Here is a 27,197-nt window from a genome sequence, read left to right on the forward strand (position 1 = left end):
ATGAGGTCTCACCAAGTTCCCTGGGCCGGTCTCGAACCACAGGCTCAGGCATTCCACTCACCTCGGCCTCCCAAAGTGCTGGGATTACAGGCTAAACCACCCAACCCAGCCCAAAGATAATGTTTTAAATACAACACCAGAGTCACAAACCATGAAAGCAGTAATTGATAAACTGGACTTACTTAAAATGAGAAACTTCTTCTCTGTGTAAGCCACCGTCAAGAGAGGAAGACAAGTCACAGACTAGAAGAAAACATTTAAAAAATACATATCTGGCCGGGCTCGGTGGCTCAGCCTGTAATCCCGCGCCTTTGGGAGACTGAGGTGAGTGGATTGCGTGAGCCCGCGTGTTCGAGACTCGCCTGGGCAGCGAGACCTCATCTCTACAATAAAAAAAAGAAATCAGCCGGGCATGGTAGTGCATGCCTGTAATTCCGGCTACTTGGAAGGCTGAGGCGGAAGGATCGCCGGAGTCCAGCAGGTCGAGGCTGCGGTGGCCGGAAGCAGCCACTGCACTCCAGTCTGGGTGACAGAGTGAGACTCCAACTCAAACAAACAAACAAACAAACAAACAAACAAAAATACATATCTGATAATGAACTTTTATACAGAATAAGCAAAGAACTGTTCAACAACAAGAAATGAACAATCTGATAGAAAAATGAGCAAAGTCCTGAACAGAAACCTCACCAAAGAAGATATACAGATGGAAAATAGCATATGAAATGATACTCAGTATCATGTATCATCAAGAAATTGTAAATTAAAATAATAATGAGATACTACTAAACACCTATTAGAATGGCTGAAATCGAAAACACTGACAGCATCAAATGCAGACAAAGCTGTGGAGCAATAGGAACTCTTATTCATTGGTGATGGGAATGAAAGGTGACACAACCACTTTGTAAAATAGTTTGCCAGTTTTCTTCAAAATTAAATATACGATTTCCTTGCAAATGGCATTTGTGCCCTTTAATATTTACACAAATATTTGAAAACTTATGTGTACACAAAAACCTGAACAGAGATGTTTATAGTAGCTTTATTCATAATTTCCAAAATTTGGAAGCAATCAAGATGTCCTTCAGTAGGTGAGTCAATAAATAAATTGAGGTATATCCAGACAATGCAAACTTTTTCAGTGCTAAGAAGAAGCAAGTCAAACCATGAAAAAACATGGAAGAACTTAAAATGCATATTACTAAATGAGGAAAGTCAGTTTAAACAGGCTACATATGGTATGATTCCAATTATATGACATTCTGGGAAAAGCAAAACTATGGAGACATTAAAAATAAATCAGGCATTGGGGGAATATGGGTGAAGTATATAAATAGGCAGAGAGCAGAGGACTTTAGGTGATGAAACTACTCTGTGTGTTACCACAATGGTAGACACATGCCATTTTATATCTGTCAAAACCCATTCAATGTACAAAACTAAGGAGGAACACCACAGTAAATTATGAACTTTGGGAGATTATGATGTGTCTATATAGGATCATTGATTATAACAAATACCAACCTGAGGCAAGATGTTGATAGTAGGGGAAGATGTTGGGCATAGGGAAAGCCAGGACATTTGGGAACACTACTTTCTGCTCGATTTTGCTGTAAACCTAAAACTGCTCTAAAAATAAATTCTATTAACAAATAAATTATAGCATGAAAAGGCAAAATTTTTGGCATATTCTGAAGATTAAAAAGTAAATCACAGTAGGTGGCTGAGTAAAAGAGCAATTCTAGGATTCTATAATTCTTTTTTTACTTACTAGACTTTAGATGACAGAATAACAGCATGACCAAGCAAATGCCACTTTTCTAATATTTCTTATAATGTTGGTAAGAATAGATGATGAAAATCACATTATGAACATAGCTTCCTTTTCCACTTGACTTGATGGAACCGATAGAGATGAAGATAAACATTGTATTGGATTTAGAAAGGAAGTAGATTTCAGAAAAGTCATTAGCAATCTTGTTTTCCTAAGTATTTCTATCTCCCTATTGGTCAGTCATTATAAAAATAAACTGTACTCACTTCTTTTATATTGTGTGTGAGATGAACAGGATTCAAGAAAACACATCTCTCTCTTTTTTTTTTTTTTTGAGTTGGAACACATCTCTTGATGGAAGAGCTAACGCTTTTAACAGAATTATCCTGCAGGGTGGCCCATGAGATTTTTAAAAAGCTGACTTTTAAGGACAGTATGCATGATGATAGGTTAGATACATGTCTGTCAGTCCTCAAACAAGGTTGCATACAGTGAGAGAGGAAAAGCAGAAGCTACTATAGTTCTCTGTTATGAACAAGTATTTTGTGAGGCTCTGTACACTAATTTGTGCAGCCAATCTATAAGATAGGCATTATCTCTATTTACACATGAGAATCATAATGTCCAAAGGTCACTTACTCCTTAGGAGACTAAGCCAGATCTCTAAGTGCTGTTCTTTTTTAAGACTTACTATGGCCAATGACTTTTAAAAGGCTTGTGGGTCTTTGATAAAGCAACGTTCATAATTTGTCAATATTTTAAATGCTTGATGACATTTAACCACTGAAAATAAATACAGTTAACTATCTGAAATTTATTTTCCATACCCTTATCTTCCTATTTAATCAATATTTTTTATAAGGAGCTTTCTTTGACCCACCCCCCCCAGCTAAGTTTGTTGCCTACATTTAACAGTTCATTAAACTAGCTGTTTGGTAGTCTCACTTAAGTATTAAACTTTCTAGGTAAGGGTCACATCTACCCTGATCCCTGCACAAATAGACCACCATGGCTTTATTCCCAGTACCTAGGACTCTATAAATACCTGTCGAAGAGAATAAAAAAGATGGGAATCATGTAAGCAGTGTTGCTTCTTCTCTAAATATACCTTCTGAGTGATTTTTTGCCCTGAAAACAGATTCCAAATATACTTCCTCCACACTTTTCACCTTCTGCAAATCATATGAGGTTGATATTTTCAGCATTTAAGTTAAAATGTAACTTGGGTTTGTTTAACCAACCATTTTGGGAATTGGGCTTCAAACTGAGAAGACTGAATCTAAGGTTAATATATCAAACCAAGGCTATGGCAGAATCCTCTTTCTTCCTCTAGACAATCCATATTCTTCTTATGACCCTAGCAGAGAATGGGTACCCAGCCAGCTATTTGATTAAATCCTCTGTTCCCACCAAGAGGGAAGTCACTAACAAGCTGAGAGAACAGGCGTGAGAGAAGAGCAATCCCACCCCATGTCAAGGCATTCATAAGTTGGATCAATACAATCTTCAAAAGCACCCACAAAAATAAAAATAATGTTCTAACCTTATCCAAGGTCTCTTGCCCCCTATAGCTAACAAAAGGCAATATTCTACCACCCACAGCAGTAACTTAATGTTCCCTGCCGCTGTGGAAAATGTGATATTGGACAAATAGGCCACACTGGCTATCAGATTAAGTCGTATCTACAGAATCTCAGACCATCACGCACAGGAAACTACAGGTGTTGAGCACAGAACAGAGAGCGCCTACTATATTGATTTCTACAGTGCTCAAGGCAAAGGTAAAAAGAATGAAATGGCTGGAAAAAACAATACTAAGTCACTAACATAAAGGAACAGGAAATCTCTTAAGCCAAGCTGCAGGGATAAAATCAAACTCCCAGACAAAAGTCCTCACAGGGGATTCTTTAACTGATTTTAACTGTCACAGAACTTCTATGCATCATGAACTACTAGTACCTATTTGAATTCCAACTCAGTCTTTCATGGAATTAAAAAAGAAATTCATTCTAATATAGCAAAGATATCCCCCTTCCCCTTTCCTAGACTGATCAGGTAGAATATAATTTAAAAGCTATAGTGAATCATGCTGTAACAATAAAAGTAGAAAAAGTTACTGCAGACAGTCCCTGACTTACAGTAGTTTGACTTAATGATTTTTCAGCTTCACGGAGGGTTTATGGGGATGCAACCCCATCAAAGTCAAGAAGCATCTGTAATTAGTTACTTCCTTGGGAGAACATGTGCAGGGAATGTTGAAATCAACGTCTTAAGTCATGTTAGAATTACCCACCATTTTCTGTCTTTACTATTGTATAATCCTATTGGGATGCTCTTCAACTCCTAAATTTTTTTTTTCTAATTATGCCTCACTTTTCTCCACATTTACAGTTTATTTTCTTCTTTAAGATTCATATTATAGTACTCTACTTATTACTGATGGTCAATAATATATTGTAATAATCTCATATCTTTTTTTTCCCCCTTTTTTTAGATTGGAGAACGTGGTTTATTTAGAAAGTAGATTAGAGAGAGAGTAAAGGAAGATCCACCTTCCCCAGATTGGGGAGGGGACCAGAGTGACAGAGAAGTATGGCTAATAATCTCACATCTTGTGACATTTTTTATATTACCTGTGTTAAATGAAATGTATGGAAAGCCATTGTTTTAAACTGAGCTCCTGAACTAGGCCCAGAAGACTAGAAGGAACAAACTAGAATGGAGTCACTTTGCTAGGTTTCACATCATTAAAATGAACCCATTTTCCAAACAAAAAAAAAAAAAGAAAAGGAAATTTACAGCAGCCAATCAAAAGAAGCCCAATGTCCTGAGTCAGCAAAAAAAAGAAGGTAAGTAAAACGAGGAAATCTCCTGTTTTAACCCTTTAAGGAAAATAATTTTGTAAAGAACAATCTATTTTTTATTCTTTGTTTCTGCTTCTTCATTCCTTTTCTGCCTGTCAACCCCACCTTCTCTGCTCTGCTCAGATCACCTTTTCTACATCTTCAGATGGGATGCTGTTTGGTTCTTGAATCCCTAGTATAAGCCAATTAGATCTTTAAACTAAATTTGTTGAAATTTTGCTGTTTAATACCTAAAGGTTACAATTATCAATGTGTAATATACATTTTAGTTGCACAAATATTTAAGAATGTGTATTAAAGAAAAAATTCAAATAATAATTTGTTACCTAATGTTTATAAATAAAGACTCAGAGCACTTAACACATTAAATGTTAGCAAATGAATATTTCTAGTTCTCCACCCAACTCAGATGTTTGGCTTGTGTCATTATTTTCTTTCATTCCTGTTATTCTCTGTCTAGCATCTATGCATTTCCCTACTATCGTTGTCCCATTTTGATCTGTCATTGAAGTATTATCTGACAAAATCTATTCTATTATATTGTTTCTGTATCCCGAATATTTCCTCAAGATATGTGAACAGATGAGAGGAAAGTCAGTGCTATATTGTTCTAACTTTCACACAAAATGCCATTTTTAGTGTGAAATTATCTCAAGTCTGATCTAAAACACACTTTCTAACTATAAATAAGCTGCATGAGAATAGGAATATTCTTAATACTTTTGTTTGTTTTATAATTGAAACTAACACCAAATGGAGTAAGTCATTTAATGCAGGATGAAGGACTGAATGAAGTCAAGTCATTGGCAACCAAGACGTAAAAATTGATCAGAGCCGGTCAAAGTTAATCTAGCACTGTGCCAATCAGTTTCAGTCATGAAATATTTACACACAGAATATTGTGGGAATGTATTGTGTTAAGTGCCGCAAGAACGAAAAGAAAAAGTATAAAACCCATTATCTTGGGCAAGATCATTCTTTTCTGTGCCATCATAAAGAAGGATTATAACCTAAACTGTTAACTTCTAAATATGTTCTGGATCTAATGAAGATCATATCTGTTTATGATTTTGACATTTTCCCTAATATCAAGTTGACTTTCATCTTCAAATTCAGAACTTTCCACTCGAACAATAGTTTGGATATTTCTCTGCATAACTTCATTTATATTACTTATGTCAACCCTCAGAAGAAAGTGATAATTAGCCTCTTGTAAATAGGAATATTGTGCAATGCATAATAACTCAAAGGAGAAAGCCTTGCAAACCTGTGGGGATGTCAGCTCTCTCTCTCTCTCTCTCAGTTGGTCTGCTCCTGCTGTAGCGACTGTAATTGTGTATTCCATTCACATCCATATCATCAAAATGACAGAGGTGAATATTCTGGTTATAAGGAAAGAACTATAAACATGTATATGGATATGGAATTAATAGACCCACAGAGGTCATCACACCCTTGAGACAGAGATATTACTTTCAAATCATTATTACAGCAGATTTGCTTGGGGATGGTTAGACATCTAGCATCCAGCCTAGAAACAGTTAGCCTCAGGTTATAATGTGAAGTATTTTCTGATTCCTTATCTTCTAGTGAAGTGTTTTCCTTTGAATTCACGAATATAACTTTAGAAATAATTAATATAATGGTCTTGCTATTCTTATTTTTTGTGATAAAATATACATAATAAAATTTACTATTTTAGCTATTTTTTTTTTTAAGTTGGAGTCTCACTCTGTCACCCAGATTGGAGTGCAGTGGCTGCTCCCAGCCACCGCAGCCTCAACCTGCTGGTCTCTGGCGATCCTTTCGCCTCAGCCTTCCAAGTAGCTGGAACTACAGGCACACGCTACCACACCCGGCTAATTTTTTATTTATTGTAGAGATGAGGTCTCACCAAGTTGCCCAGGCAGGTCTCGAACCCGCGGGCTCAGGCAATACACTCACCTCAGCCTCCCAAAGCATGGTATTACAGGCTGAACCACTGAGCCTGGCTTATTTTAGCTATTTTTAACTGTACAATTCAGTAGTTACAAGTACATCCACAACCTTGTGTAACCACTATTCATTTCCAGAACTTTTCATCATCCCAAACAGAAATTCTGTACCCATTCAACATATACTTATTTTTTATGAATATTCACATGCACACTCAAACTACATTAAAGGACTGTTGAAGTTCTAAAGATAAAACTATAAAAATTAAGCAATCCAAAGTAAAATTAGCCACACGTGCTAATGTTCTTGGATTAGCATAGTAAAAAGTAGTATAGAATTCATGTTATACACTGTTTCATTTAAACATTTATGCCAACAGGGAGGAAAAGAACACCAAGAATTTAAGTCCTTTGATCTTTATCCCAAAGAGATTAACTATAGGGCTTGGTTAAAATCACTATACATGAGTAATTATTTCCCACTAAGCATTTTTTTAAAACAGAGTCTCAGGATAAAGAGTATTTAGAAAACAAACAAGCCCATTGGGAGAATTAGCTCTTAGAGAAACTAAAACACACTAGCAAACACAAGCAGCTCCCTATTTCTGACATAATGTGCTCATATAAATTCTATCAAAAAAGGCTCATCTTAAAACATATTGTTCTTTCCATAGAAATATTGATGTAATTGGGGAACGGTATTCCTGAACAGGACTTACCAATGAATAAATCACAAATATGACCAACAAGCTGTCATAAAAGCAAAGCCATAAAAACTATAAACCTTTATAATCATTTAAAATAGAAAAATTATACTCCTTTATAGAATTTAGCAGCTAGAAGGGATTTTAGAATATTGCCAAGGTCAAGCCCCTTTCTTTATAGATGTAAAAACAGATGTCTAGAAAAGATGAGTGACATTTTCTTAATTTACCAAAGTAGTCTGTGGCAATAGGTTTTAAAACTGAAGACTTCTTCATCTTAACCTAATTTTCCATCCACATATTTCAATGCTTTTCTTATAATGTTTCAGAAAATGTTGTACTTTAATTTCACAGCTATTATATATTAGGTGCAGTATATGTACAATATGTTAAATTGTAGTTCAGTATAACATATACAAAAGGTGTATACAACTAATATCTTTGCTATATTTATATCCAACTTAAAAATTGGTTATTTATCTTTTTAGAGTGGCAGCCTTTTAGTGGTAAGATTGGAGTGATCCTTTTCAGTTAAAATATCTGCCTAGAAACATTTGACTGGTCCATTGATTTTTCCTGTCAATAAAATTTCTCATTGAAAGCAGAGATAGCCTAGAATATTTAATTAATAATTTTATTGTTGTTGTTATGATTGTATAATGGCCATTTTAGTATCTTGATAGTTGAGGTTATCACTAAGAATTTTAACAGGAATTAAAAACTTTGAACTTGATTCTGTAACATATATTTTTCTTTCTGGCCAAAACCATAGTCAATTACACACACACACACACACACACACACACACACACACACACACACACACAGACACTGCTGAGGACAGTTTGAGAGAAAGATTTACTCCCATCCATCCCCAAACTTCCCTCTCACTAAACACAAAACAAAAAAAGCTATTTTAGAATGAGAAAGACAATTTTCCCCACAACCTGCATGACAATGCTGCTGAAAAATTAACTCAAGGGTTTTTAAAACACCATTTAGAGAAAACGATATCTTTTCAAATTACAAACCGTACCTCTTTGACTAGGGATGGAATGCATCGGATGTTTACTAAGGATCTGGCAAATAAGTGAATAAGAGTTTTCAGAAGTGAAGTGTGTATGTTAATTGGGAGTGAGAAAATGGTGAAATATGAAAAAAGGGCTGCTGTATTTTGCTTGAATCTTGAACATATCCTTTCTTCCTGAGGAAACTAGCACCTCTGTTCACTTAAAAGCATTTATATATATATGCAAAATCTGCATAATTTCATGTGCTTATAAATATGTATGTGGAAGAGATTTTTATTAAATAAAGGCAGAATTAAAAATAAACTATGGAACCACAAGTGATTTGACAAATGAAATGTGTCCAAATGTTTTAGTTGGCTGTTACATGTAGCCTCTGGAATTACATTTAGGATATAACTTCATGACGGAAGTCTTTGAATATATTTTGGCTTAAACCACTTTTCTATGTAGATTATTATGGATAGAGATAAACAAATTAGTGAAGAAAAACAATATAAACACATTATTTGATGAATGAATGTGTGTAATAACGAACTTGTAAGTGAATGAACAGACAAAAATGAGTGGCCATATTTTTGGCATTACAGATCATTTTCATTTTACACATTCAGGATTGATATCCCAACTGACAAGTCACAGTTGACTTTGTCACTCTTGGCCCTCAGCCTTGAGCCAGTTGCACATTTCTGCTGACCCTCATCTTAATATTGCTGTTGTAGTTTCCACCATCAATTGACAATCAATATTAAGTGCCTATTTATTGTGTCTATCTTGGGCACTAAGGGCAATAGAAAAGACATAAAATAAGAACCCTCAACTAATGGAGTTTAATATCCACTTGTATAAAGAGGATACATAAAAATAGGCAATAGGTATATACTGCTTAATATTGAGAGTCATCACTAAATTAGTGGTCTACAAAAAGGATTACCATCTGTAATATATATTTTTTTATTATATTAATAAAACAAACAACTCAACAAAAAAAAGACGAACATAATGTATTGTCAGGATGTCTCAGAATAATAAATTAACTGTCTCAAACAAATTTTAAAAAACCCTCAAACTCAGTAACAATAAGAAAAATGAAAATGAGACATAAATTTGCACATGCAAGATTGGCAAAATAATAATTAAAATACATCGAATGTTAAGACTTGTGGTTGGTGTGTAAAGTGGTAAGGTCTATTTGGAAGACAATTTGCAATGTCTACCAAAATTAGGAAAAATTTTTTGACTCATCAACTCTAACTGTAAAAATGTTTTTTTGAAAGCAGGCTTTGAGAGGACAAAAAAGCTTCCACAGTGGGAGGGGACCCGAGGGGGGTGCCCTAAGTGTAAACATTTAATCTTTAGAAACCATCTCATATAATATCAACATAAGCTGACAAGGATCCTCATTGCTTTGCCATTTGAATGGTAAATATATCTGATCCCAAGGTAGGAGAGTGGGTAAAAATATATGATTTCTCTGTGTTACGGAATACTTTAAGTTAAAATAAAAGTAAGATTAAAATGTATGTATCGTCATATAATCACCTATCAGGCATATGGCTAAATGAATAAAGTATATCACAGAACAATATATATGGTTATGTAAATGAATGTATTGGCCTATTCCATATTGTATACATATGCGTATATGTAAATGCATAGAAAGATGTTTAGAAAAATAGATTCCAAACTATGAAAAATGGTTAGTTCTGAAAAGGAGAGAGTTGGACAAAAAGTAAGGGGAGATTTGAGTGTTTTGTATAATTCTTACACTGTTTAGAATTTTTAACTTGATAACATATTCATGTAGACTTGTATTTTTAAGACAAAGATGTGAGCTATGATGGAAAATGGGTTAATAAAGCATCATCATTACAGTACTGGGCAAGGAAGAGAGACAACTTGATGGATTGTTCAGTATAAAAAAAAAGTAAAAGCTTATCAAAATAATTAGAAATAATATGTATGCCAGAAATCTTTGATAATGAAGTTAAAGCAACCAAGGAATATCAAGAAATGCACACATTCTTTGCATAAAATTATGTAAACCACTATGGGACGTTAGTTTTTCAGGGGGATAAAAAGAATATTTATTATTACAGAGAAAGAAACCCACATGAATGAAAAAGGATGACGACAACAGACAAGCAAAGAGTCTGCTGTGAATCTTGTGCAAAGGACATTTGCCTGGATCTAAGAGTCTCCCTTTTCTGTATTTTGAATATTAAGGACATAAATAATTGATAACTAGAGTTTGGTGAATATATTCTCACTTCATGTTTAGCAGGCATCTGCTCCTGGTTTGCACTAACAAAACCCAGAAAACCAAAGAGAAATTCATGTCTCAGTACCCATATTCCCTTCTGCTGAAGTGAAAACCAAACATTTAAAAAGACTCATTTGTTTCCCTGATGAGTCACAATGTTAAGTAATTCCAATGCTCGTCTACTCCTTTGGACTAGTGGGCGTTAAGTGGTGAAAAGAGAAATCCTGAAATTCTAATAACAAGTGTATGCTTAATGTTTGGCATCCACAAATGACATGGTGTTATAACTTCTCTCTAGGAAGGGTGAAGGGCAAGCCATCATCAGTTTAGGCTACAACAGAAAGTTACCAACTAGTCCACCAAATGGAGCAGATGGCATTGGAGACAAAGGCCACACAAGGCACATGGGACAAGGCAGACTGAGAGGAAACTCAATCTTGGGTTAATGAATAAGCACCAGCAAGCACTTTGAAGCCTTGTGTGATGTCGTGAATAAAATAAATATGCAAATTATATTTAAAACTAAATTTTGATAAGAATGGTATAGTATTAGCATGGGGTACAGGACTATCACTGGAAGCAGGGCAAGGCCAGAGTAGCAAGAACCCAGCTTGACTCAAACTTGAAACTCTAAGGTAGCCATATTTGAAGCAAATTTTCCACAAGTTCATTAGAAGCAAGAAGTTACCAGAATCCTAATGAACATTCTCCTTAACCTTTTGTATCTATTTTTACATGTGAAATATCATAAAAATATACAGATATATTATTTTATCTCACTCAATTAGTTGTGTGGGTTTTCATTCTCAAATAATTCTTTTGGTTTTTTTGTTTGTTTGTTTGTTTTGAGTTGGAATCTCACTCTGTCACCCAGACTGGAGAGTAGTGGCCACTCCCAGCCACCACAGCCTCGACTTGTTGGGCTCCGGCGATCCTTCTGCCTCAGACTTCCAAGTAGCTGGAACTACAGGTACACGCTACCACACCTGGCTAATTTTTGATTTATTGTAGAGATGAGGTCTCGCCAAGTTGCCCAGGTGGGTCTCGAACCCGTGGGCTCAAGCAATCCATTCACCTCGGCCTCCCAAAGTGCTGAAGTTACAGGCTGAGCCACGGACCCCGGTCTCTTTTGTTCTTTTTAATTAGATCTCCAATTAAAGAATCTCTTTAAGATTATTACAGAGAGACATGCTCTTCCTACCTGACTATTATGGTAAATATCCAAACAAATAAATAATAAAATACTTGATATACTTAATAGGTAGCATTTTTTTGTTTGTTTGCTTGTTTTTGAGTCAGGTTCTCACTCTGTTGCCCAGGCTAGACTGTATAGCATGATCATGGCTCACTACATTGTCGACTTTCTGGGCTCAGGCAATCCTTCTGTCTCGGTCTACTAAGTAGTGCAACTACAGGCACATGCCATCATGCTCAGCTAATTTTTTTTTTTTTTAATTTTTTGTAGTGCCGAGGTCTTGCTATGCTGCCTAGGCTGGTCTTGAACTGGGTTCAAGCAATCCTCCTGCCTTAGACTCCCAAAGTGCTGGATTATAGGTGGCCACCACAACAGCCTAATAGGCAGCATTTTTTATACAACGTGTTTTACAAAGTTATTTTATTTTCTCCTTTTGTGTTATATGTGACACTGTTTTAAGCTTATATTCTAAGACTTCCTTTAGTAAGCCCACAGACAGATATATACAATGAGGAAAAGAAAGTGCTACTGTAGTTCCCAACCCCAGAAACTCATGTTAAAGTATTTCCTGGAAAATGATGATTCAGTCATAGAAGTTTGAACCAAAGTGAATTCTAAACGAATAATTGTCATCACCTCTAATAACTTACTTGGACTTCAACAGAATCAGTGACAAAATCCAGAAAACTAAAGAGAAGTTTATACCTTAGTACTCACATTCCCTTCTGCTGAGGTGAAAACCAAGCTTTTTATGGATTCATTTGTTTCCCTGAGATGTGGCTGAAGATCCTGATGATTACCCATAAATCCATCCAAGACCTGCAAATTTTGAAATCTTGTACTAATATGAGTTTTTTAAATACACTGGTCATACTTTGTTGATTCAACAAAAGAATTAGTATCTTGATGGGTAAAAGATGAACTTAGGCAAACTTTAGAATATCCAAATCTAATTTTCTTTCTTTTTTTTTTTTTTTAATTTTTTGTAGTGCCGAGGTCTTGCTACGCTGCCTAGGCTGGTCTTGAACTGGGTTCTTTCTTTAGTTCTTTTTTTTTTTTTTTTTTTTGAGTCAGAGTCTCACTCTATCACCCAAACTGGAGTGCAGTGGCATGCTCACAGCCACCGCAGCCTCAACCTGCTGGGCTCAGGCGATCCTTCTGCCTCAGTCTACCAAGTAGCTGGAACTATAGGTGCACACTACCACGCCTGGCTTGTTTTCTGATTTATTGTAGAGAGGAGGGCTCACTGAGTTGCCCAGGCTGGTTTCTAATCCCTGATCTCAGGCAATCCTCTCGCTTTGGCCTTCCAAAGTGCTGGAATTACAGGCTTGAGCCACCGTGCCCGATCTTCTTTCTGTTTTTTTGGTAGGTTTGTCCTTCTAGCTCATCTCTCAGCTTCTCTCACATTACACCTGCTATCTCTATACCCCACCTTCAATACCTCAGGCTACTCTTAATACATTCAGAAAGAATCCTTGTACTCGTACAACTGGTGTTTCTGCACTATTTTTACCATACCTCATTCTTTACACAGAGCCTGTTGTATCTGAATGAGAGTGTCTTAATGGTGGGGAGCAGTTGATTTCTCTTTGTATCCTCAGGGCTTGGCACATAGCAATATATACCCAATCAAAGTTTGTTAAACTGTTTGTTAAAATGAGAACAGAAGTTAGTTTACTAAATATCCATTGAGGCAAACAATGCTATAAACACTTTGCATGGAGGTATTATTCATTAACTTTCAATTATCTTTTCCTCCTCTCTACTGAGAAAAGTAAAGACCTCTGCAATATTTAAAATTCCACTTATTTAAAGTGCCAGCAGTGTGACGGGTTAGCTGAGTTGGTTAGCATGTGGTGCTAATAAAGTGCCAGCAATAATAATTATATCATTAAATGTACTTACTGAGATCTAATGTACCTAACTTTTTAAAAATATGCATTCAACTATCATGCATTAGAGTTTTCTATGTGACTTCTTGTCCCCAACATTGATATATACAAATAAGTAGTTATAAAAAAAAAGGTGTAACTATACAGTAATTAACTTAAGAAAATTAAACACTACACTGAATATTCATTTTTTTTTTTACAGGCTGTGTAGTTTGTATTTTAGATTAGTGGACTGTAGGACCTATTTTAAAACATAATAAAGCTGGCTTTGAATTAGGGATGCTTACAACACATTTTTAAACTCACTTTCAACTCTTAAATGCAATGCTATAATTCTGTAACCAATAGCAGTTAACTATCTCCCAAGGAAGCTGCCCCATAAAATGGCATGATGAAAACTTATATTCCATAGACATTTGTCATATATATGCTATACCCTCTAATATTACCAGACAGTGGGAGATATGCTTGGGTGAGAAAAAGCAAAATGAAAACAGATAACTGTCTTGAGTCCAGGATGACTCGCAGTGGACCGAGAATAATGATTAATAACACTGTTTTGTATTTTAATTGTACGTATTATTGTTGAAAAGTTATGTTTTGTATTGAAATATTGAATTGTTTTACTTTTATATGAAGCCATATTTCAAAAATTTCCATTTTCAATTTAACATAAGTTATTTTAGCCAATATGAATCTGTTGATGTAGCATGGAAAATAAAAAGGACAAACAAGAAAATAAATCTGGATTTGAAGTCCAGAATTCTCATTCTGCCGTTTACTTATTATATGACCCTAGATAATTCACTTAACTCTCTGAACCTTTCTCCCCATTTATAAGATGAGAACAAAAGCCGGGCACAGTGGCTCAGCCTGTAATCCCAGCGCTTTGGGAGGCTGAGGTGAGTGGATTGCCTGAGCCTACGGGTTCGAGACCCGCCTGGGCAACTTGGTGAGACCTCAACTCTACAATAAAAATCAGAAAAATTAGCTGGGCATAGTAGCGCGCGCCTTAGTTACAGCTACTTGGAAGGCTGAGGCGGAAGGATCGCTGGAGCCCAGCAGGTCGAGGCTGCGGTGGCCGGGAGCAGCCACTGCACTCCAGTCTGGGCGACAGAGTGAGACTCTAACTCAAAAAAATTAAATTAAATTAAATTAAAAAGATGGGAACAACGGCACATTCTTGCCAACCTGGAAGTGTTGTAAAGGGGATTACATATGTTAAAGTAAGTGGAAGTGCTTTCCAAACTGCAAGAGGCTGTACAAATTTCCAGTCATACAAGCTTGAGTATGTAGACTTTAAGTTTAAGAAAAGTAAAACACACAGGAAAGGAAGGGTACTTTTCTGATTGCCTACATGACAATTTTCCACATAAGAAAATTACTGCGATCCTAATAGAAATGTCATGGAAAATATATATTAAATCACTTGGAAATGGATATTTTCTTGGTAGCATAATCCTGGGCAAGACATTTGTTTTAGAAAGGAGAAATCAGGGAGGATATGAAGAAGAAGAATGATAGCAAGAAATGAGCTTGTAGGAAAAATAAAGAATGTGAACTAGAACATCATCATTCATGCCTCTTATGGAAGGGATGAGCAAAGCCCCTTTGAACACAAAATAAGGTTTAGTACCACTAACCACAAAATGAAATAGCAGATAATAAAACTGTTCTTAGAGAGATTAAAATGACAAGGTCCATTTTGTAGCAAGTCATTTTTACCTAAACTGAGTCAACTCTGGTTCATGCCAAATAAAAGCTAAATAAATCATACAGTAAAAGCACTGATCGCCAATACAATTAAAGGGTGAGTTGAGAACAATGTGAACCCCACAGTTAAAAGACAAACATAAGGGTCATGGTATTAAAAAAGACATGAGAAATGTGATGAAAGAATACTGTTCAGGGGGAATAATGTCTATCTGAAATGTACAGGAAATTAAAAAGTAGACATCTGAGAATTATTAATTTGCTGAGCAAAAGCAGCAGTCTATTTCTAATGTCTGCCACATTATTTGTGGTGTAATTGCAGCACTACTAATCTGATACTCTGCAATGGCATGACTGGAAGGCTGGACCTCTTTAAATTACTTTGATTTACTGGCAATGCAATAATTAAGGTAGCAGAAGCACCCTCCTCAGTCTACAGACTCCAGAAAAAATATATTTCACCAGAATGTCTCTTATGGGTTGATTAAGGGAAAGGAGTTAAGCAGTGAAGGATATTCCGCTCATATCTATACATGGGAATTACACATATTTAAAATAATGAAAGAGTAGCCTATACGTATATTTAAAGTCAGGGTGAGATGAACATGACAATTCTATTATTAAACATTATCAGAAAAGTAGGTTTGTGGAAAAAACTGTCTTAATATCATATTTTGTTCATTCTTTCATCCGGGTTTCCATCTATATATACGTATATCAAAAACTACAGGAAATTACTGTGGATTGGTCTACTGGAAAAAGAGAAGTTTCCAGTATTTTGTCCCACAAAAGTATTGAGGTAGAAAATTGAGCTGACAAGGATGAAAGTGGAGTGCATTAGTCACTGAATTCATACTTCTTATTTTACAGTAGCATGAGATGGTATCTTTGATGTGGTAGAATGAGTCATGGAGAGAGGAGAGTTCTGTGACCTCCTATTTTCAACACATATAAGCCACATGATATTGGGAAAATTATATAACTTCTCTGATTCTTAAGTTCACTGTGTGCAAAATGAGAACAATCACAACAGTTATATTTTAGGGCTGTTGCAAGGATTAAAATAGATTTAGAACATTAAATATGTTTGTCCCCAGGAAAACTTTTGGCACATGATAAGTACTCAGTAAATGTTTCTTTGGGGGGGATTGTGTGTGTGTGTGTGTGTGTGTGTGTGTGTGTGTGTGTGTGTGTGTGTGTGTGTGTGTGTGTGTGTGTGTGTAAAATTCTGCTCAAAATCATATATCCACACGACAATCTTGTTCTATCAACTCTACACACAATGAGCCCCACAATGATCATTTCCCCCATACAATGATCATTTCTTTTTTATCAAAAATTATAAAAATTATTGGGAAAAGTGTCCCATATAATATCTTACTATATTAGTGTACTATATTTGGTAGTCATAAAAAGCATGATGTCTACATGGGCCGTTTTGCATTTTATAGAAATGATATTTCTTCCTTGACCAGAGTCAGTGGAAATCTGTCCAGTTGTCTGAGAAACAGTCGTTGATCACAAGAAAAAATACTTGTGGAAAAAAATATTCATTTCCTCCTATTCCATCCATGAGTATCAACATTATACACAGCAACTTTACTCAGCACAATCATTTAGAAACAGTATGAATTATAACAAAGAGAACAGAAACTTGGTTCAACCTAGGGCAAGAAAACTAATTTAGGAGAACACATAGCCTTTGAGGAAATGTGGAAGGAATAAAGTATATTTTGTCTGGAGAAAAGAGAATGTTCAAGCTGATGATGTAATGACTACCTTTCCAATAAATACAGGTAGTCTTTTGAAAATACAAATGGTCTTTTGAAAGCTAACTAAACACCAGGGGTTTACTTTGGAGTAGGAGTATTGGGCCAGGTTATAAAGAAAGTGAGAACTGTCTAAATTTGTGGTAGGGTGCCAAGAAAAGGAACCTCCTTTTCTGGGAAGACTTTAAGGTTAAGATAAATTCTCTCTTGACTTTCAGCGAGTTTCCTGTTGGAATTGAGAAAGAAAGCCACAAATTAGATGACCTTCAAAATTCCAGCAACCCTTTAATTGGACTCCATTCTACTCCTTGTGAGAGAGAATCTGTTCCAGCAGCTTTGGAAACCCCAGATTTCAGCCTCATGGTGACTTACCATGTCTGTGGATGGAGAAAGAAAGAAAAGGAGTCAGTAGCAGATGTGGAATCATTAGCATTCTCCAGAGAAGATAAAGCTTTTGTCATGGTTTTTATTTAGTTTATTTTATTATCATTCTGCTTTTCATTTCTCCAAAGGCAGGGTATGACTTACCGCTTTAAGAATCAGATTTGAAACATTAAATCTTTCAGGAACCAAACATTTAATCCTGACAAAGTCAGCATCAACATATTTGGGGTTTTTTTTCCAATTCTGGTTAGCAAAATTCTTTAATCTACTGAGTATATCATGTACGGGGTTTTACAGATAAGTCATTAGAAACTAAGGCTTAACAGGCCTCACCATGTCGATTCCAAGATACTGTACAAAGAGTGAGTAGTTTCTGAAACAACCTCAGGGATAAATACAAAACAGGAAGAGAATACAGGTGCACATAGGCATATGAATAAATGACTGTAAGCCAGTTTTTACTTGCTAAGATTAGTGCATTTTGGTTAAAAAAAAAATTAAGAAATTTTAGCCTAAGAAAATTGCCTGGAATTAAATACTTACCATTTTTTTTAAATAGGAGATGAAACCTCCCAGGTCTTAAATTAGAAACTTTCTGCCAGAATTTTACATACTTTAAGTAATATACTCTGAGTTAAGTTTTATTTGTGCTAGTATTTTGTACAATTCTCTAGACACTGTCAACTAAATTCCCCAAATATTTTCTTCTAGCTCCTATTTACATATAATTAGAACAGAAAACAAGGTAGAGTTTCCAAGAGGTACATCTTAGCTTTTATATTCATTTTAACCAAACTGTAGAAAGAAATATATTTGCATTGAAATTTGTGTGTGTGTTTGTACATGTGTGTGCGAATGTGTGTCTGTTTGGAAACCACATGTATAAATACAGTATAGAAAGATATGCATTTGTTACAAGTAAATTTAATTTACAAAACAAAATTTGCTGTTATAAAATGTGTTTAAGAACCACCTTATACATCTCCTCTGTGGGCAATGTTTCATCTTAAGGAATTTAAAAGGAGAATCAATCTGCAAATGCTCATGAGGGCCTGTGATATACACAGTACTATGCTATGTTATATGACAAGAATGTGAGTAAAATGATGAGCTAACCAATTCATGTAATTAATGATCAGTGAGCATTTTCTATATACTTCACACTTTTCTAGGCAGTGGGAATTGAGCAATAAGTAGGACAAGTTACAACCCACCGAGAAGTTTATAATTCACTTGTAAAGAGAACTCATGGAAATGTAGGGAGTAATATATTCAGCAACGAAGTAGGAAAAAGCTCAAGTAAGCAAGACAATAAGGAATGTAGTTTTTTTTTTTTTTCAGCTTTAAAATTCTGTTTGAGGGGACTTCAATAGTCAGAAAATCTGAGCAAGGCTTTAAGGGTGGGTTGATTTGCTCATGTGGTGAGATGAGAACCATCTCCATAAGAATATTAAAAGCCACTTGGTACTAGCTAGTGCATGATCACTCAGCAATGGCTAGAGTCAGGGAAGGGACAAAGCTCCAGTTTTGTCAGAAGAGTAACAGTGGATGCAGAGAGAAAAGCAATGTTGATTATAATTTTAATATAGCTGTTTTTTCTTCCTCTTCTACTCCTTCTTATTATTGCTGATAAAACTTCAAAGGGTTATGGCAATTGGGTAACAGTGAATACAAGTTATAGGTAAGGGAAGAAGGGTTCGGTTAGAAAGAGGAGTGAACATGAGAAATATGTTCGTTTTATGCCATTGTCAATTTAAAGCATTAGCTGAGAGGGTGCTATGTGTTCACTATCTCTTCTTTCCAATTTTTTTTCCAGCTAGTTTGGAATTATTAGATGTCAATCTGCTGGGCAAAAGTTTGCAGAGTTTCAAAAAATATCCAAGAAAACTTCCAGTCCTCTCTACTCAGCATTTACAACCTTGGAAGACAAGTGTTCCTGATTATGTAGTTACAAGTTAGAGAAAACATGTCCCACCAGAAGAAAACATTCATTGTTTAAGTCACTGAGAATTGGGGGTTAATTTGTTTCCATAGCTTAGTGTTGTCTTTCCTGGCTAAGAGTAATGATGATTCTCTAGTGAAATTGTTTGCAAATTTCAGAGGATTTTCACAAAGCTTGATTATTGGGGCTGAGAATAGACTTGCTGGGTCATTTATGCTAAGGCAGAGTAAATACTATGACCTTCAAGTTCTATCTCTTAAGCTTTTACTTTATATTATTATTATTTATTGTATTGCTTACTTGTAAGTAAACCTAATAATTCATAATAACTATATTTCTTTGAAAACTTAAGAGAGTTTTAGAACAAGAAATTACCTCCTCCTATTTTTTTAAAACAACACAGGTAAGTATCTTATTGGTAATTTTTAAATAGTCATTCACTGGTTTTAATAATATAAAATTTTGGCCAAGGGAAAAAGTTTAAATTCTTCTAAAGAAATTATTAAAATTTTAATTTAAATACTAAAGAATCTCAGATTACTATTTGAATATGCAAATAGAAGCCCAGGGAATAAATAAAGGTAGGTTTAGATAACAAAAAAATAAGAAAACTATTTTTTTCCTGTATATAAAACATAAATCTTACATAAATAAGATAAATAGATAATAAGTGCCTAAACACAGATATTGTGGAATTCTGGCAGAGTATCCTGAGAAACTTCTTATGTCATCTCTCACTTGATGGATTTTCAGTGAGACTAATCATGCAATTCAGGAAAAATTGTGCAGCCAGCAACTTCTAAATTAAACAAAATCATGAGTTTTGTGCTGAGAGAAAATGTTCAACTCAGGGTGGTGTAAAGAGACTGGATCTGCAATGAGAACGCCTGAATTCTTGACTGAACTCCACCACTAATTAAGCTCGTGACATTTGTTGAGTCCAACAATCTCATAGTATCTCAAAGTATTTCACTCATTTCATTTATGAAAAGTATATACATCTCTTGCCTAATTGGCTTTACAGTGTTATTTATAGTAATCTCTCCTTCTTATCTTTCTATCAGCATCAGACTATGTCTGTCAAGTACATGTATCCTTTCCTAATATCCCTATTTTTTAAAAAATGAACTATTATTTCCTTTTTATTCTACACTGTCTTCTTCAGAAATCTATCACAGCACTAAAATTCGGCATTTTATTTCCTTGTATATTTGTTTTCTGTTTCATTCTGTGAATTTCTTGAGGTCAGAGATCAAAATCTATTGTTGTATTACAAATGTCTAGTACAACCCATCGCACATAGAATGTGTTCAATAAATTTCTATCAGGTGAGAGAATGAATGTGCTCATCCAGCTGGTAGGAATGAGCAGGTAGGTGTGGCAGACAGTTTAATTTGCACGTGGGAGCTGAATGGAGGAGAAACATTTAGATACAGCTAAATTACCACAGTCATCAGGTACACCCTTCTGGATATACTCTGCTTCTTTGGATCTATTCTGGCCATTTCTGAATCTGAGACAGGAACTGGATTCCTGTAGTTGTTTCCAGCACTATCCAATTCTGTTAGCAGTGTTTAATCAGTTTTAGGCTTTTTAAGTTCTTAACAATGGAAAACGGACCACCATGAATGAGGAGCAATCCAGAAAACTTAGTTTTAGGCAGATAAAGGCTCCAGATGCGATTAATTAGTAGAGAAGATAGGGTAGGCTAAAACTCTAATTCATTCTTGGGGAGAGGGATATCGTTCAACTGGGACATATTTGTAGGTCAATTCATGACACAAACTGCAGGTCACTTACAGTTTTCCAAAACAAATTTAGTACTGAGAGTACAAGATTACCTTGTGGACAAGTGGGAGTCTGGTGGGATATGGACAGACTGCGAGGCAAAAGGCATCATTTGCCTTTTTTTGCCCTTTGCTGTTTAAGGGTATCAGGTTTAAAAGTAAGCTGATGAAGTTGAAGGTTGAAAATATTCAAAACAAAATGAATGATGTAAGGTTCCTTATGACAGGTAAAGGTATTAGAATTATGTAAGCATAATTACACCTGTTCCAATGAGCTAGCTACAAAAGCTGAAAGGAAAAAGTGTCTTATAAACACAATTTCAGTTAAAGAGGCATTAATATGTACAACTTAATTTATCTTGAGCATTTTCTTGATAGAGTGTAGGCATCGCAAGAAGGGATAATAAGGTTGGTGAATGGGCTCATTTTATGGTATGAAGATAATACTGCCATTTCACACTCCTTCTTAGCTTTGAATTTACTTAGAACAATGGGATTTTCAAAGTGTGGTCCTATATTAGCAACATTAACATCACCTGGGAACTTCAAAGAATGCAAATCCTCAGGTCCTAATCCAGACCAATAGCATTAGAAACTCAGGGGATGGTGTCTAGCAATCCTGTTTTAATGATCCATTGAGGTATTTCTGGTACATGTTCAAGTCTGAAAATTACTTGCCTAGACCAGTTTGAAACATAGCTTTAAGGAAGAAAACCCATGAGTGAAGATTCTATATTGCTTAAGGTAAGATTTGCCAAATAGTTTAACTAAGTTAAAAAAAAATTAACTAAGTTGAAGAACAATCCAAGACAAAGAATGATAAAATAAATAGAAAGACAAAATAACTAGGTAACCAATCTAAAATTAAAAAATAAAAATCAATTGGAAGCTTGGATCAAAGTAAATGCATTAAAGAAGAAAGAATGTCAATGTGCAAGATATAAAGTCAGGATGAAGGTTGTAGCAGAAATCATGTATATTCTTACCTAGATCCCTAACCCTTTACCTGTGGCCATAACCCTGATTGCTAAATTCACTCCAAGTTGAGCTTCTAAGATCAATCTAAAACATATGTGAGGAGTTGGTATCAATTAGCTTGCTTCCTCACAAGTGTGGTATCTCCAGAGAGTTGGAATGGAACATCATGAAGCATGGGAGAGTTGCACAAGTCCAGAGAGGCAGGCAGAGCCAGGTCACCAGAACCATGTTCAACCTGTGGATTTCAGCCTAATAACAAAGGAAAGTTTTGAGGGGCTTTTAATAAATATATTAACCTGATTATATTTGGGTTCAAACATTACTTTGCTACACACAACATGGGTTGGGATAGGGAAATGGCAAGGGTGGAAGTCAGAAAAACAGATTTTTATTGCAGGAGACCCCTCAATTCATCTGACTTGAAAATTAATAAGAACATAATGTGCAAAGAACATTCTGTGCTAAAACATATTTGAAGAAGTCAATAAAGTCATGGAAAGCATATTGAGATGAAGAAACACATCTAGTGAGTTGATCTGAAAAAACAGCCTATTTGAAAACCACACTATAAAACATAACCCTCATTGTCTTTTATATTTGTGCTATTTCCCTCCTAATCTCTAATTTCTCTACATCTGTCTGATCATATTCTACTGCAATTTATAGTTTAAGAGACTATTTCTTGATATGAATATTTATTGTTTCCTGCATTATAACTATGCAGATTTTCATCACTGTCATCTTCAGTCTGAACAGTTAAGAGCTAGGCACCGTCAACAGCCATTGAATATACATTTAAATAATATTAATTGCTCACATCTTGTCCTTGCTGGACTTTACCATGGAGAAGGCAAGCTAAAGTCAAATTGGTCAATTTTGTAAAACGTTATTTTCAACAAGTTTATTTCTCAAAAATGAAGTATCTTTGCTCATCCAACTTCTGTTATTTTATTTAAAGTATTCTATTTTTCATAATATATTTACTTTAGTTACAACATACAAGCTAATGTACAACTCCCCAGATTTTTTAATGCATAACTATTTCAAAGTAAAATGAAAAAAATCTCTAAGCATACAGCAAGAATTGCCAGATAAAATAACAGAACATGACATTTATTGAAAGTTAAATTAAAATTCTAGATAAATAATAAATTATTTTGTAGAATAAGAAATAAAAAAATGCATGAGACATATTAAAATTTAGTTATTGTTTATCAGAAATTAAAAACCAAGTGGGTGTCTTGAATTTTTATTTGCTAAATATGATAATCCTAATATAACAGAAGTATTTAACTGAGGATTGCAAGTTTACATAATTTTTCATAATACATATGTCCCTGAAAAGTGGGATAAGCAAATATTATTTTTAATCAAACATTTTAAATATTTTTGAGCATCTAAAATGTATGTCTCAACTGAAAATGTTTTTACATTTTTACGTGTTTTAAAATTGAGCTGATCATAGTATACAAATAAATAATATTTATACACTAGTTTAAAGTAACAGACCAGCATTAAAATAGCCTCTGCTCCCATTTATGTTTTAGGCAAAGTTTTATTCGCATTACGTACTAAATATATGTGAATCAGGTCATAACACACAACTTCCCTCAATTTTACTAGATATGAGTCCCAAGGAGACATCTCTCCTCCTATTCAATTTAAGCTCTATTTAGCACGATAGTGACATTATAAAGTTCTTGACTACAGTCTCCTTGTGGAATTTTATTTTATGCTTTCCTATTGAGTACATTCTCTTCCATTTCTTAAGAGCAATATTGAAAGAGGAATTTGGTTCCAGAAAAAAGTACCCTATATGGAAGCCAGAATGATTTTATGAAGGAGGTTCTAGCAGAGAAAGTGGTTGTTTACCCCAGGCTTTGTTTTGATAATATGATTTATTAAAGCAATGTTGTATATGACTAGATAAATAGAAATCAAGACATAGTGTGAATAAACATAGTGGCACACTTTTGTTTCCTGGGTGTTATCTTATCAGCATTGACAGGCAAGAGCTATTGAGGCTGAGTCACACTGATGGGTAGGCTTCATGCTAACACAGGACATGCAGTGTGCATGGAGGATAACAATTGTTATGGTGCTATTAATGTTTTTCTATCTACCATTCTCATCCATTCACAGAACGTTGGAAGGAAAGAATTCTTAAAAACTTTTACATCTAAATACATCTTTTTAAAAAACAGCTCGTTTAAATAGGAAGACATGGCCGGATGCAGTGACTTAAGCCTGCAATCACAGCTCTTAAAGATGGAGGAGAAAGGATTGCCTGAACCCAGGAGTTTGAGATCAGTCTGGGCAACTTGGTGAGACCTCGTCTCTACAATAAATCAAAATATAAGCTGGGTGTGGGAGTGCACACCTGTAGTTTCAGTTACTTGGAAGGCTAAGGTGGAAAGATCACCTGACCACAAGCAGATAGGGGCTGCGGTGGCCATGAGCATGCCACTGCACTCCAGCCTGGGTGACAGAAACTCCAACCCACCCCCACAAAAATATAAATATATATTTTGGTCTGTCAATATAAGAGGACATACTTAATTTTTTGTTTTGCTTTGAGTCGGGATCTCACTGTCACCCAGGCTGGAGAGCAGTGGCACAATCATGGTTCACTGCTGCCTTGACCTCAAGGGTTCATGTGGTTTTTCCACCTCAGTCTCAAAGCAGCTGAAACTACAGGCACACGTCCTCTGTAATTTTTTATTTTTATTTTTGGAGAGCCAAAGTTTCACTATGTTCCCTAGGCTGGTCTCTGACTTCTTGACTCAAGTGATTTTCTTGCCTTTGCCTCCCAAAGTGCTAGGATTACAAGCGTGAGCTACCGTACCTGGTCTGGTTTTTATGAAGTCACAAGACAGGCAGGTGGAATCTAAACTTTCAAATAACCAATCCACCAGTTTCCTACTATTTTATAAACTTCACAGTCGCTTTCTACTCTGTAACCAAATATATATAAAGAAAAGAGTGTTTATCTTTTGCTATATTTAAGTGTTCCTGTATAGTTGACTTCCTGTCTGTTCCTTCATAGGCTAAGGGGCATTGTACAAATACCAGGGAGATCTGTGAGGTAGAATAATTTAATTATTTTGGGTTGTGAAGACTAGTGCTGCTACTCTCTTTTTAATTTTCAGTAACATATTATTTATATAAAAAATTTTGGAAGGCCCTGAGCAGAAGAGTTCCAGGTTATAACATGGTCTGTCAATGTGCCTGCTTCAGGTAAGATAAGGCATTGAATGAATCTGTAGGGTGATTGGAAGTTCACATCAAAGCAGCACTGTTAGTCATTGTTCTGAGACTTAAATTCTACCAATTTAATTCAAAACTTGGTGAGGACATAGCTACTGATTTTTCAGAGTTGTGCCACTTTTCTCAATGCTGTAATTTAGAGGATTTATTAGCAGACATGTTGCAAGATCATCATGTATAGAGTTCATGATGAAGCTTTTCAATGGGAGCTAGAGACTGAACCAAATTGACAATTTATAATGGCTCAAGAAAAGCCTGGGCCAGAAAGATTGTGTCAGTACGTGTCATAGAAAAGAAAGCAGCAACCTCTAATATGAATTCTGCATGTAACACAGCAGAGTGTTCTTGGCATCAAGGCCAGTAGAACACTGTAAATGCATGTGCTATAATGTCTGCAATTCTGGCAGATATATTAGCTAGTAGCTAAATAGTTAAATTCTATCAATCCTAGTTAAATTCTGGAAGCTTCACTAACATATGGCAGTACACAAGCATTGTAAAGGAAGGAACCACTGAGACTACACTAAATTAGGATGAAGGTTCAAGGTATCTCAGGCAGTAGTCATGATATCAGGTGATCTTGATTCTAGAGCTGTGCCAAAGCTACCTTAGAATATTAATGCATTTGATAAGGGTTTAGGTCAATCCACCAGACCAATGAGAACTGAAAATTCAATACATGTAAGTCAAAGAGAACAGGTGCACATTTAGAATAGTTGTGGTTTAGAAACGTTTTTGTTGTTTGTTTACAAAAACAGTACTTTCCACAGCACTTTCACACTTTCTCACAAGAATCTTTGTTATGTTTATTAAGGTCACCATGTGTTCCTCACATTTACAATAACTACAGAGTTTTTTTTGGATGTTGTACACCCATTGTGACGACTTCCCAGAGACGGGTCTAAGCATGATGAGGAAGCCAAAATCCTCACAGGAAGGACTTGAAACACTACTAAAAATTGGAACCATTCAGTTATAAAAACTTGTATTCAAAATCGTGTGATTATTTTATGAAAGATGGGGTTAGGATGGGTTTAGGAAATTGGAAGTAGACTTAAATTGCAAGGGGGGAAAGATAGATATGCTTATATAGTTTATTGAATAAGATTTACTCAAACTGAGTATGTATTATTTTATGAGATATAAAATCAGATTATCTGTAAACAGTTTACAAAAACCTGAAAATTTGGGGAGTCTACAGAATCACAATAATTTCAAGGAAGCACTGTCTTGACAAATATGACCTAAGTTAGGGTTCTTTTGGTTGAAAAGTAACTGAAACCTCATTTGAACTGCCTGAAGCTAAAGAGGAAATTAATTGGGAAGATGCTGTGAACAGGTGTGCGCCTGGGCCTCCAGAGCAGACTCAGGGTCTGGAGGGGTCTAGCAATCCTGAGAAAGTCTCTCTCCATCTGTGACATGTGCTTCACCTGCTCATCTGCTTGCTTTTCTCCTCAGGCACATACTAGAGCAGAACCTCCATTTCCAGGAGGGTCGGGAAAGATGTTGTCAGTTCAGCCTTGGACCAAAATGGATCTAAATTCGAAGTACTCTTAGGAGTTATTAAGTGCCACAACTCTTTCTACAATACAGATGTAAAATTTCTTTTAAAACTCTCTTTCAAGGCTAGAAGTGCTGTTTTAATTCTATCCCTTTATATGCAGGCCTAGAAGAGTTTAATCAAGCTTTCAGTCTTCAAG

The 27,197-nt window shown here is 35.4% G+C and overlaps 1 protein-coding gene across 1 annotated transcript in view; it reads right to left on the reverse strand.

The window, feature by feature from the left end:
* The window catches only part of LRP1B (LDL receptor related protein 1B), a 1,912,798-nt gene that overhangs the window by 1,412,549 nt on the left and 473,052 nt on the right, over positions 1-27,197 (reverse strand). The gene's annotated exons all lie outside the window — the stretch shown is intronic.

The sequence above is a fragment of the Carlito syrichta genome, unplaced genomic scaffold (genome assembly GCF_000164805.1).
Source record: "Carlito syrichta isolate Samal-C Ts95f unplaced genomic scaffold, Tarsius_syrichta-2.0.1 Scaffold301673, whole genome shotgun sequence".
Taxonomy (NCBI): Eukaryota; Metazoa; Chordata; class Mammalia; order Primates; family Tarsiidae; genus Carlito; species Carlito syrichta.